At 33.2% G+C, this 14,925-nt stretch overlaps 1 pseudogene; it reads right to left on the reverse strand.

The window, feature by feature from the left end:
- LOC149566548 (pyruvate decarboxylase 1-like) overlaps nucleotides 1–14,153 on the reverse strand; it is a 30,865-nt pseudogene extending 16,712 nt beyond the window's left edge.
- Nucleotides 14,154–14,925: the final 772 nt, after the last annotated feature.

The raw sequence follows: 14,925 nt of genomic DNA on the forward strand, positions 1-14,925 counted from the left end.
CCAACTGGCTCAAACAACCTTGTATTGATCATTGTAAATCCATTATCATGTTGAATAACCGTTCTATCTAGATCATTTTGATTTAATTGTAACCTATACCATTTGACTACGAATAGAACTACTTTGAAGGTGTTAAATTCACACTCAATTATATCATCCAAGATGCCATAGTATTGATTTTGAGATTGTTGAGAATGTATGTCGTTTCTAGATGATATATTGGTGACCTCGAAAACTGCAGTTATCCCAGAATCACAGGTTTTCTTTGTGTCATCCAACCTTTTTGTGTGAAATCTGTGGCCATGATAGTACATAGCTTTGTGGTGCTTGACTTGCAATTTTTGAAGTGTGTAAATTATTTGCATCGTGAGTTGATACGAAACATACGTCGAGTTATGATCATTAATAAATTTCTACGTACCTCTCCACCTCTTAAACCCTTTACTAGATCAACTACCATCGGCATAACATTGGAATCTCCATTACGATGAGCTTCTGTAACCAATGAAGCAACACCTTCCCATGTTAATGAGCAACCATTTTGTTGACATCATTCAATCCATTTCATCATCCAATCAAGATTGTTCGCAATATACAAATGTATTGCATCCCACTCTCGACCACCTGTTTCAAAAAAATACACCAATTAAAAATAACTTATATTGAAGATTTATAATAATTAATTAATTACAATAACATCTTAGATTTACCTCTCACTTTCCTCGATCTACCTTTGCCCATCAAGTACTCCCCTTCGAATTTGTTAATTGAGTTGGGATCCCAAATACAATCTACATGGATCTTTGCTGCAAACTTAGGAAGATATTCACTAATGTACACCATGGTCTGGTATACCATATATCCCTCCACCATAGAACCCTCAGGATGTGTTGTCTGTCGAACCAAGCCTTTCAGAAATTTCAAGTGCCTCTCAACCATCCACATTGACCTGGTTGGTACAAGTCCACACAATTCAATCTCTTCAACTTGATGTATGAGGTAGTGTTCTTGTGCATTGAAAAAACTTGGAGGTAGACACTTTTGCATTTCACACATTAGAAGAGGAATTTTTCTCTTCCAATATTTTATATCTTCTTTATTGATTTCTTTAGATGACAACCACCTCATGTATTTTCCAAGATCATATATAACATGTTTGACATTGTTGGCAAAGTGGCATGGGAGAGATAGAGGTAGAACATACTGTAATATTTGTAAAATGATCTTGTCAATATTTTATAAAAGAATGCAATTGAACCTACATGCAGTATATAAATATATAGTGAATACAAAATAACATGAATTAACTTAATAAATGTATGCCAATCGTGTGTTTTCAACCCTGGCCCAAATTCACTTTTATTTGATATGACATTGTTTATGTTCGCAGCAAATCTTGTGAGAAATCGTATTTTTTTATGACTTCTTTTATAGCATTGCTCTACTGCTCTGACAATAACCAACTAAGGGCACTTGTATCAATTTGGTCTCAATTGTTATTTGATCGAATGCCATTTTCATTGCATGGTTGGATTCTTCAATGTCACTACAAGTTTTGACAATTTTATCTTTGTCACGCCTTCCATCCAAGATTTTCCATAATGTCTCTGCTACATTCTTTCCAATATGCATAGGATCAAACAAATGCACAATTGGGAGTTGCTCGTAGTACAACAACCTAGTAAATTGCGTAGGATAAATTTTTAGTCCTTTTGGAAGTTGGTCATTAATGTCTTGACGACCTTCACAAGAATCAATCACATCATCAGTAAACAAAACACAATATCAAAATATAAATTAGAAATAAAAACCATCAAATGGAATGACATTACCTCGACGATTTATTTATTATTGTAATGCCCCGCCAAGGGATCCAAGGAATTAACCTAGAATTTTCACTAAGTTTGGTAGCATTTTTTTTTTTTTCATGGAAGTAAATACCACATATATTTCATGCACCATAATGGAAGCAATAGCAATGTCCATCTGAAAGTAAACATAACATAGATAACATATTACATTCTTTAAGATCCATTAACGTTGAATTATATCTAAAAACATCTAACATACATGAATCCGTCTAGTACAACATCCACATGAAATAATAATGATAAGTCCAATGTTTATACATTACATTTCAAATGTTCAATCATTCACTGTACATGTCACAGGGTATGACAACTTTAAAGAATATACATATGTAGAATAAGGTACATCATCCTATTCTAATCCATGATACATCAAAGTAAAGATAATCACATGATACACATGATACATCATCATAGAAAACATATACATCCATCATAAAGATCGAACATAATAAACTAAGTGCACGGTTCCTCCCAACCGTTAATAACATCATTAGACCATTGTGGATCCTAGCCATCCTTCTCTGCATAACATTCCAAATCACCGAAGAGATCATCGGTTTTAACATAGTAGGAATGTCGCTCCTAACATATATAACATCATATGTAGAAAGTGATCTAACATGCAAATATAAGCATAAGATAACATCATCTAACATATGCTGATCATCAATGAAAGGATACATATCCACCATCATGAAGGACGCATCAGCCACGATGTCTCAATGAATCTCAAATGATAAGAGTGGAAAAAACACTACCACCCGACCGCGTGGTACCTAAGTGGTCCACTCCCACCGTGTTGAGGAGATAATCTCAAGTCCCAAACAGGCTATCCATAACACATAGCACAAATCTCTATAAGTCCAGGAATCTTAAAAGTATACTAACTCAAAGGTTCCAAACACAAAAAATTGACATCTAATCCCAGAGGCACACAATGACATGTAGGAACCTACTATGCAAGTGGAAAAGTTTCATCGCATTTATCACATACAAGTTACCCTAGCAGTTAGCTAAACTCCGCAGGTCCATACTGATCTCATGCGGCCACTAGTATCCTCTCATACTGACGAGGCATACTACGGAATGCAAGGTCGCAACCATGCATTCTCACTACTCCCATCCTAGCTTGTACAAGCACTCAAGGCATGGGTGAGAACAAAACTCTTATCTTTTTAGGTTCATTTAGTTAGTATTAGGTGTGAATGTTATCACTTATTAATCCAACTTACAATAAGTTACCCTGGCAGCCTCTTAGGGCCCCAGCCCCCATTGCAAGCCACTTCCCGACACTACATGCAGATATCCTACCCTAAGCTCATGGAATCATAAATCTCAAAATCACAAAAGATAATCCATAATAAAACCATCAAATATGCATAAAAGCATCAAATCTCCATGAGCAAACATCCATAGAAAATCATGAACACAACAGCTCTCTATTGGCAACTGAAGTATCACTAATAATCAAAGTATCCAATGGTTCTCAATAACCAAATATATCTCAATCATACTGATCGAAGACTCCAAAAATGGTTGAGTCAAACATGTCACAACATGACATCATCAAAAATAAATCCACATTTCAGTCCCATCATGGCGACTAGAAAATAACCAAGGATAACTGATCGATGACCAAAAATGGTTAAGTCAAGTGTCTCATACATAAGAATCTCAACTATAACAATCAGTAATTACAAACAATACATAGAGCATTCCATCACATAACCATGGTTGGGTTTATAAAGATCGAGATTAAAACATCATCATGACATCACAATCACATAACTCCCAAGCATCTGGTAGACATCCTATAACTGGTCAACACTAGTCAACCCAAAACTCAAAACAATAGCATAAAGAATACACAATGCAAACACATGTTTTGGTTTTGCTAAATTTACAAACTTGAATTTAAATGCAAAAGTCTTGGTTTAGGTTTCCAAGTTTAGAGAATGAATTGGGGGAACATTTTGTACGTTTTGGATGAATACAAGTATTCTTTAAAATCCATCTTCCAATTATAAACTTTGTTTGAAAACATCCCCCACCAAGCTATCAATTAAATTTCATATACTTAATAAAACAATTAATTTAAACAAGAGTTCACCATTATAAAAGAAATGAACCTTTGGTATAAATCATTTATCAGTTATACAATTATAATTCAAATTATTATTACATTTTACAAAATCAAATTAATAAATTCGATTAATACCATTTAACATATAAAATTTTAATAATAATAAAAAAACCGACTTAATATATGGCAAGTGTTATAACATACATATAACATATTAACCGCCGGTGGTACGCAGAACCCTGCGATCGCAGGGCCTACGACGTCAACGGGTACTGTGTACCCCTGCCATCACAGTACCTGCGACGGCGGTACACTGTGACTGCAGTGGCACGGGGGCGCAGGTCTCGTCCCCCCCACTTATGCATATTACTTTCTTTAAAATTGCTTATGCAATTCCCATTCGGGTATGCGATTTGGTTTTTTTTATAAAGTTTAACGTTTCTCAAAACGTTTCCAATTAATGGTATAATATTCGATTTTTTAATAAATATATATTATATATACATATGTATGTATATACATATATATATATGTATATATATATATATATATGTATATATGTATATATATATATGTATATATGTATATATATATATATATGTACATATGTATGTATATATATATGTATGTATATATATATATATGTATATATATATATATATGTATATGTATATATGTATATATATATATATATATATGTATATGTATATATATATGTGTGTATATATGTATATGTGTATATGTATATGTATATATATGTATATGTATATGTATATATATGTATATGTATATGTATATATATGTATATATATATATATATATATATATATATATATATATATGTATATGTGTATGCAAATTGAAAATATAAACATATATATACACAAGATATATATATATATATATATTTATATTTCAATCTTCAGAATTTCCCTATAAACTTTTGATCTCAAAATTTTTTTAGTAATTAATCTAATGGGTTTGACTATGAATCTAAACCCTATCCCCGTGTTCTTTTCAGATCTATGCATATAAAATTTTCAAATAAATTAACTACCCATATTGAGAATGCATATAATAAAAATAGGAAATTCCTTAAAAGACATATGGAAGACACGAAGAAGACAGGGAATGCAAGATGCAGAAATAGCATAAGTAAAATCACAAGAGCCTACCCGGATTCTGATGCTAATTCGCTCTTCCTCAAAAAACCCGCAGAGCAAGCTCCCTTCTTTAGAGTTTTCGAATTCTCCAATGCTCCAATTGCACTCCAAACGCTATGTCTATGCCTCTAGAAATGCTTGAATATAAAGAACTCTCAGGAAGCATCTAGAATGCCTCTAGAAACAGCTAGAAGGTGTCACCAACTAAGCATAGGTCTTTTCCAACCTTCTAGATGAGTCATAGGGTTGTAGACACCATGTGCTTAATTGATACACTAACCTCCGTGTTGTTGACACATGAGAAATAGAACAGTGCATTAATTCCCATGCAAGCTTATAACTCCAATTCACTTTTTATATAATTTCTATTTAAATATTTATAACTTTCATTTTAATTTTTATAACTTTTATTATTATTTATTTATTACTTTATTATTATTTATAATTATTATTAAATTTAATTTCTAATTTTCTTTTATTTAATTCTTTTTTCCCTCAATTAATTCTCATTTAATTAATTATAATCAAAATATCAAAAACCATGATATTTTATATTAATTTATTAATTAAATCTATATATTAAGACTTAATTAATAGAAAATTCACCATAGACCTCCAAGATAAAATATGAAAACCCATCATAGAGCAATTCACTCAAATTCAGTCTAAAGGGTAAAAAATCATGAATTATGTCATCCGACACATTCGGTGGGTAACATATCCAGATACTTGTCCTACCTCACTAGGACAATTGGCTTAAGGGTTTGGGATTTGGACTTGAGAATTTATCTCCCTTCTCTTATCATTGAGATAGTATAATAGGGTACGCTCATCCTGGCAATTCAGAAAAGTCGATACCCGGTACTTGCAACCTGCAAAAAAATTATGCATGTACATACAATATATATAATGCTAAGCTAAACAGACAATGGCAGGAAGTAGTGCATCGTGTAGATCCCGACTAAGCAGGTGACTACGACTCCCTTCCTTAACCACATCAGAAACGCAATACAATAAGAAAACACACACCATACACATGCAAGTATGGGGTAAGTATCCATAATAAAACACATGAGATAATAAACCATCTAACTAATCATCAACAATAACTGAAAGAAATATAATGATCATCATGTATGCATGAAATGTAAAGTCTAAATGATCTCATCATATAACCACTGAATCCATAACATAATATCTGATAGTCTCAAAACAAAACCACTAATCCATCAACATAAAACTAATCTATCATAGTCTGATAATAATAGCAACAATATCCAGAAAAGATGTGAACGAGGGTAGGCACTACAATTATATTCCAACTTCCATAGGCGAGGTGTCATTCTCTTTGACATACCAAAAAAGAGGTGTCAAGAAGAGAACATACCACAAAAATGTGTTAGCCTAGGGGCATCATGTATTGTCCATACAAGCATTGCATGAAATTGAAATTGTCTTTGTCCTATTGGTCTACAAATGTCATACATAGTAATCCCTTTCCATAACACCACCAGCTCATCGATAAGGGGTTCAATATATAAGTTGATATCTTTAACTTGGTACTTACTTAGTTGAATGAGCAAAAACATTACATAATTATTTTGACCATTTGATGGATTAGTAATAATAAATGAATTTAGATGACCACTAAATAAAAAAATGCCTGGAACAATCAATGTCAGCATTATGTGCTCTCTCTTTATGGACAACCAAGGAGGTATGTTATTGTTGATAACAAAAATAGGCCACACCGAGTAAGTAGATCTCATCTCTCCATAAGGATTAACACCGTCTGCTGCCAATGAAAGCTTGAGATTACGAGGTTCTTCTTTGAAGTGTGGCCATTTTTTCTCTATTTCCTTAAATACCGAACCATCTGTAGGCATTCGCATAATGTCATCTTGACTTCTATTGCGTGCATGGTAATCCATAAATTGTGCCAAGCTATTGCACTTGAATAATCGTTACAGACGTAGAATAATGGGAATATGCCAAAGAACCTTGCAAGGCACTTTTTTCGTTAATCAATCTGATTGATATCTACTTATATGACAAGTAGGGCATTGTGTTGCAAATTCATGTTGTTTATGATATATAATATGATTGTTCGGACATGCATGTATTGTTTGATACTCCATTCCAATATCTTTCATAATGGCAGATAATTCTTGGTATGAGCGAGGTAGAATGTTTGATGGTGGTAACAAACACTCACCTATCAACCTACGACCAAAAATATAATTTCTTAATTTAAAGAATATTAATTGCTACACGAACCCAATGTTAATTGTAAGGGAACTACAAGTAAAATAATGAAAGATGATGGCATACCTTAACATACGTTTCATTGCTACATTGGATAAACCGTTCATAACCTTCAAGTTCACCAATAGCAATACAACGACAAGAAGACTTGTTTTGGAGCCTTCATATAGGGACTATTGTGCCTTCTCAAGTAAAGGCACATCAAGCTCTGCGTCATCATCATCATCATCATCATCTTGATCATCGTGATCTTCATCATCCTGGTCTTCTTCCATGGTATCATTACCTTCTACTTCAATATTCACACCTCCACGTTCCCTCGTTTCGAAATTCGCATTCTCTAAATTGTCATGGTCCATAACATGAAACTCAGGGATGTTGACCTATATGAAAATGATGACCTTATATTAACCATGACCATGATATCATCATCAAATCATGTCTTATGTAATTTATAAACTTTTAAAATACATACCAATGGGTGATACTCATTTCCCCCTTCAATGTGACCATGTTGCCTACAATGTTGCTCAGCTGTTGTGATTAGATATCTTCGAGTCTTTAAGCCCTTACACATTTTGCAAGGACAATAACATTTTCCATCACCTTTTATTTTTAAGTTAGACCACAGTCTAGCAATTGTCTCCCTATTTCTTTGTGCGTTGATATCGTCAGACATGGTCTTTCTTGAATGGAATGACTCGTTGGCGGAAGAAGGATGATTTGTTTGCAACCTGCAGATGGAGTAGTAAGAGGAAGACACATATAAAAAAGAGTTAGGTCTCTGAACCAAGTAGGAGTTAGGACATGCTGGAGTGGAATCAGCCCAAGATATTTTGGAATCTTGAAGAACCTGGTAAAGGTTATCTAGAAAGGTGAAAATAAACAAGTATTTTTACAACTAAGAAGATAGAATCGAGAGCATTATAAATAATGAAGAAGAAACTTAAATCCATACAACTTCACCTCTATTTACAATTTGACCTTTCTGCAAGTGAAATATGACAACATACAAAATTTCCAATCACATTTTCACTTTAAAAAGAACACCAAATATACCTTTGCTACAATATCTTCTTCAAATTCTTCACTATCATATTCTTCAGAACTGCAAGCTCCTGTGCAGAAAAAAGATGAGTACTAAGTAATTTTTGATGGGAAATATTTAAACAAATCAACTATCAAAAAAAAATTTATGAAATTCAGTTGCTTTATTATGTACTGAAGACTTGGCAAGATGTTCCCAAGTCTATCTATAGAATGCCTATATCCATGGTTGTTTGCAAATAGTCTAATATGGCGCCGCTTTTGAACAACAACAAATGTCACTGGGGCTGGTAATTTGGCTCAAGAGATGCACAAGCCTGTTGACACCATAGAACTTTTAGTTCATATAGCATTCAGTTGTCTTCTTTAACAAAATCCAAAGAGAATACAAACAAACTAATGAGCCATGTCTATCTCAATTAAATAGAAAGTACTATAGTGAGTATTAGGAAATTGACCTTGCAAATAGCATCCCATTCATAAAGTATTAGGAAAGTGACCTTATTGATTAGTATAACATAGATTGGTGAACAGAAAATTCGTAATAAAAATCTGATTTTTTTCCACTTGTTCAAACTATATAATGAAAGGACAAAAAATGAATTGTATACGAGTCACTCCAAACCCTTAGCTTTTAATACACTTCATAGATGAGATTGCATTATATGGTTTGAACAAGATGTGGAAAAAAATCAAATGACATAGATATAAGCATTCTCACACCATGAGTGAAGCAACAATTGCATAAAGCTTTATTGCAAAAAAATTGTCAATATTATTTACATTGTACATACTTGTTTATATAATGCTTCAATTCCTAAACTAAGAAACTATAGCTAGTGTTCTAACCATGCATAAAAATAAAATTACAGTGTAGATGTATGAAATTATATGCATAACTACTCCTATACTAGTTTATAATACTAGATTATGATACAAAAAATCCTCATTTGAGATTTAGAATACTACTTTGATGATAAGCCCGAGGCTTTTGTGACCTAGACCAACACACAAGCTGATGGAATAAGATGGTCACATAATAAGGAGAAGAAAGAGGATCAAAAGTTCAGAGTTACTAACTTGAAAAACTTAAAAATGATCCCCCTTGAGGTCTTCTATGAGGGACTCTCATGCACATTAAAAACTACACATGCACCCATATAGGTAAAACTTCAAAAGATGAAAATAAAAAGCATGCATGCAGTTTGGTAGGCACTACTCCATGTGGGAACTGTTAGTTAAATGGCACAATTCCCATCAAAACATGAAAAATTATCTACTAATTATTAAGAAGCAACACTTTTAAAACAAAACTCAAGGGGCATATGGGAAAGTGATGAGAGGATTGCCATTACTAAGGGAAGCCGACTCTTTTTTCTCATCCATATTGGATCTAGCAGATGAGATCCAACTTTAGGATATGTCTAAGGATTTCTACTTCTCATCCACTGAAGAAAAGTATGTCTGATAGTAACAACGTATGTCATTTGGTAAGCCAATAGAATTGCTAGAAGTCTTCACAATCTACTCCTTCCATGCTACAGGGCTTTTGAATGATCTCTTTCAATGCCTTATCAATGGTTTCTCTTGCCTATTTGCCCATGGATAGTTAAAAGCCTGATGGTGAATGGAAGATATAAAACTCTACTATTGCTACTCTAATAACAAGGTTAAGAAATGACGCCCACAACCATTTGTTGTCTATTTCATAATCCTAAATATAATTAAAATTGGTTCATACAATCTTCCATTGTATTTACCTATTATCAATGGTCCAATTTTGAAAAAGCTGCTCTTGGTTCGATTGAGAAATTCAAGAGGTCATAAAGTGTTTTAAGCACTTTCTAACTCTCCAGCACACATTACAACCTGTCAGGCACTATGTGACACCCTACTATACTGATGCCCACCGAGATCTTGCTTGCAGTACTTAATGTTGCATCATGTCTATATATATTCCATCTGCACATATTGAAATATAAAAACAAAAACAATGACAATGAAAATAATTGGATGACACAAAGTAGAAAAAGGCCTGATTTGGGGGAAGACTCTCTGATAGTAGACAACTGAATACAGTAGGGCTTTATTAGCTCCTGCCTGGCCAAGGAAGAATGCCTTACAAACAGTCTATACAAAAGCATGAGCAGAGAGTTAAAGAAGATTATCTAGGCAAACAAAACAACATCCTTTCATTTTAAGATGATATATAAAGGCATTCTTCCAGAGAGGGGCCAACTCGGTTCATTTTGAGTTTGTTGGGTTTAACCCATAGGCATTACTACACCGAACTAGATCTCAAATAACCTTTATATTAGACCCAGATCTAGGGACTATGAGTGCCAAACTGATAACTTAGCTTTTTGTACAATCAAATCAACATATTAAAGACATAAAGCCATTTGTACAAGGGTGATATTTCCTCAAGTTTTCTTTGTTGCCAAATTCCTTTAGATAAAGATAGCTATTGTAAATAAGTGGATAGATTCACCCAAGAATCTCTCCTGTATATGGAATTCCTTCTCAATTTTGGAAGGATAATTCCACAAATATTGTAATGTAAACTTCTAAAATTAGTTCATCCAGACACAAAACCAACAAATGTCTGCCAAATCTTATGAGAGAGAACAAAAAAAATGATCAGGAAATTGAAGTGGGTTATAGGATCAAACATTTCACATACATTTCCATGTAATTATTGGTCTAAAAGGTTGAGCCCTATCTTCCTTATGAGAGTAGTTTTGGTTTGGATAATAGTTTATAAAGCAAAAATGCTATGTTGTGGACTGAATCCTTTGGTAGATACATATCCGAATTAGAGAAGATTATAGTGCTAGGTTTTATTATAAATGCTTTTTTTGTGATTTGACTTGCATATCCTTGAATCTTGATCTTAATGTTTTGTTTTAATTTGCATTTTGATTATGTAGGTATAATGGGAGAGAATTGGGGTATGTATAATTTCTTTTCTTCCTCGTAAAATTGAGCTTCAAATGAGGTTTAGGGGTGGACCCAATATCCATTTGCATTGGATTTTCTGTAAGGTTTACAGTTTTGGCAGGTTCGAATTGCATTTTGAATGCGTGTCATGGGTGGTGGCGGCATTGCTCTATTCCAGCATTGCTTTAAAAATCCAGAGGTGAGTCATTTTATCCAATTAGATTGGATTTGCTGAAAGTTTTTAACATTCTAGTTGATTGGAATATTATTTTATTCTTTTAGTTGTCATCTTTTCTTAGTTTTCAATCTTATCCTTATTAGACATGGTTTGTTACTCCTGTTAATTGAGACTTTCACTCCTTTATTAATATTGAATCTCTAAGTAATCATTTTGTGTGTCATTACATTTTGCAATACCCCTGTCCCCGAGATGTTTTGGATATCCAGGCATTATATCAATCCTGGCCATGCATCCACATGGAATTTCATTTTAAGCCACTAAAATCTATATATTCAATGATATACTCCTCTCTAATTAGTTTCTGAGAAAATAGATACTAACAATATAATTACGCCGTGGGATTTATACTTCTATGAAATACATAAATTCTGAAATCTTTGAACTTAGGAAAATTTGACATATCTATCTATGAAGTCTTCAAAGATAACTGAAAATATCATGACTTTATCTTTGATGCCTTCACAGATCACACAAAGTGAATTTTTTTTGAAGCCCTTGAAGATTATTGAAAATATTGTAAATTAATCTATGAATCCTTCAAAGATCAGTCAAAAATAATTGTAAATTTTGATCTATGAAGCCTCCAAACATGATCGGGCTCTCAATGCCGAAGAACAATGTGGCTGCATCATAGATCATCTGCCGTAAAAAAAAACATGTTAACAAAGTTATAGTAGTATATTAGTTCATGTTAAGGGTTCCAATATCTATCTTAATAAGTCACACAATATGATCATATCCCCCTTATTTCATTAATTTTCTATATCCATTAGGAATGATTTTTGAATTTTTATGTGCATTGATGAATTTTTTTGTGCATTGACTCTTTTCTAACAAAATGAATATGTTGAGAAATCTTTTCTAACAGTGCCTTATCAACCATGAACATGGTTGTGAGGTAATATGTTTGGTGTCCAACCTCAACAAAAATTGGTTTCGTAGAATAAGAGCATAGCATAATTTCATAAGCTATGTCAACTTCTTCCCCTACATGCTCCAAGAGGCTTAAAAATTATATTTGGAAAATAAATGTTGATGACAGTCCTCGTTAATTATAATCCACCTTTTCCTATTCTATTTAGAATAATATTTACTCTGTTAGATCTAATCTGTTAGTATATCAAATAAGATTTGGGGATATTACATTGCGATAGAGGAGTGAATCTAAGTAAGCAAAAGACTAAAACTACACTAGCAACCAAAGTAGGTCATTGAGTTACAAGCTCAATCACAATCATAATCACAAGAAATAGCGCATGGATAGAAGAATGAAAGGGGGTATATTTTTTCGATGATAATAGCTCACAGAGACCGCAAATCAGACTTCACAATCCATCAAGCTTGAGTTCCCTTCTAACATCTCAATGTATCATACCTTGAATACATAGGATTAGCAGCACGTAGATCAGCAAAATGGAGCAATTCCAATTGACAGATGAATATGTTTAAGTTCATTTCCATCATCTTGGTGTATTAGACCCTTGATGTACAACAATATCAACTCATTCATCATGACATATGCTTGTAGTTTTGCAAATTGACTATTTATTATTTATTCAATATTTTTAGGCGTCTATCCCAATTGATTTTGTAGTTCCAATATCTCTATTCTTCTGCATTACTGTTTTCTGTCTTATTTTTCATTCTATGTTTTGTTTCAATACATACATAGACTATTGTCTTAAGATTTCTTCCTTTTGTCTAGTTCTTACAGGTAGCCCAGAAGTGGGTATTATAATGGGCTCAGATTCTAATATGCCAGTCATGACAGCTGCTGCAAAAATTCTCAAATCATTTAGTGTCTCATATGAGGTTGGTTTGTGAAGCCTATTTGAATTGCACACAATTTCTTGAAGAATAATTTTAAGAAATGCTTAAGTGAATGGAATGCAACAATATTTGGTACCACACATTTTGATAAGATATTTGAATTCTGGTTGTGTTGCAGATAACCATTGAATCTGCTCATTGAACACCTGATGGAATGGCAAAATATGCTAAAGAGGCCCATGGAAAAGGAATCAAAATTCAATTCTTAGGTGGGTACACTATTCAACTGTAAAGATTAATTTTCGTATACTGTTAAATCCAAAAACTCAAATTTCAAAAGTTAAATCTCTTTGCTATTTTTTTCTTTAGCACTACTTAGGCTCCATAGCATCAACTCAATGAATATGAAGTTTTTAAAGAAATAATGAAATTAAAAAATTGGGTACATGAAAGATAAATTAGCATTTCAAACACCTAAAGTATTGATATTAGGGAGTCCATTTCATCCAATGATGAACCTTTAACTGGGACACCAAGAACAGTAAGTGTAGTCATTGAAGCTATCATACATGTGTTATAACTTAATTGTTTCATTAATAAAGATTCAAGAACCTATCAAACATTTTGTTTCTTTTTAGAGATGTGAACCAAAAATGACTTTATACATTATTATTTCATTCATTAGAGGTTCACTCACCAGGCAGGGGTGCTGCTCCACCTGCACTTGCTTTTATGACACTGCAAACATAATCATCAAATCTAGCTATTGCCATTCATGCAATGCATCAACAATCAAAGCATTGATGCCAAGGAGGCTCGTTGTTGGATGGAATAGACTCCTTGCCATCAATTGTTTAGGTGTTTGAAATGCCATTTCATTTTTCATGTACCAAATTTTCTATTTTAAAAATTTAACTCATAATATTTCATATTCATTGAGTTGACGCTATGTGGCCTATGTGGTGCTAAAGCAAAACATACCTAAAAGATTTGATACAAGAGTTTCTAGATTTAGTTGTATAGGGAAACTCATCCCTTCACTTGAATAGTTTAACCCATCTAACAATTAAATACTAAAAACATAACCTTCAAATATAACTACTATCATTTGTTCCATATATCAACTATAAAAACTTTAATGCCCAGTGGGTGTCTCAATTGTTCAGGCCAGAAACCCAGATGATTGAAAAAGTGACTCGATGGGTTTCAAACCTTTCCTTTTTAGCTAGAATCAGTGCCCATTCATAGAAATATCTAGGAAACAAAAGGATTTATGTGTTTTATGAAGAATTTTTTAGATATTGTAGTACTATAGAAAGGCAGCGGGTATGATATGGGAAGGCAGCACAGCCGTCCAAAAGTGGAGTGGTTCAGTGGGCTCAAGCAACATAGCTATTCTGAAGGGGCTGCACTGAGACCCTGGGATTCAATCGGATTATGACAACCAGAAGCCTATAGAATAGTAGGGGGATGAGAAAGCATTAAGAACACTATTCTTATTTATCCATGCTATACTATATGGTGCTTCTCCTACCATTATATAGG

This window comes from Cupressus sempervirens, chromosome 3 (genome assembly GCF_028749045.1).
Source record: "Cupressus sempervirens isolate cs-2001-9-10 chromosome 3, ASM2874904v1, whole genome shotgun sequence".
Lineage (NCBI taxonomy): Eukaryota > Viridiplantae > Streptophyta > Pinopsida > Cupressales > Cupressaceae > Cupressus > Cupressus sempervirens.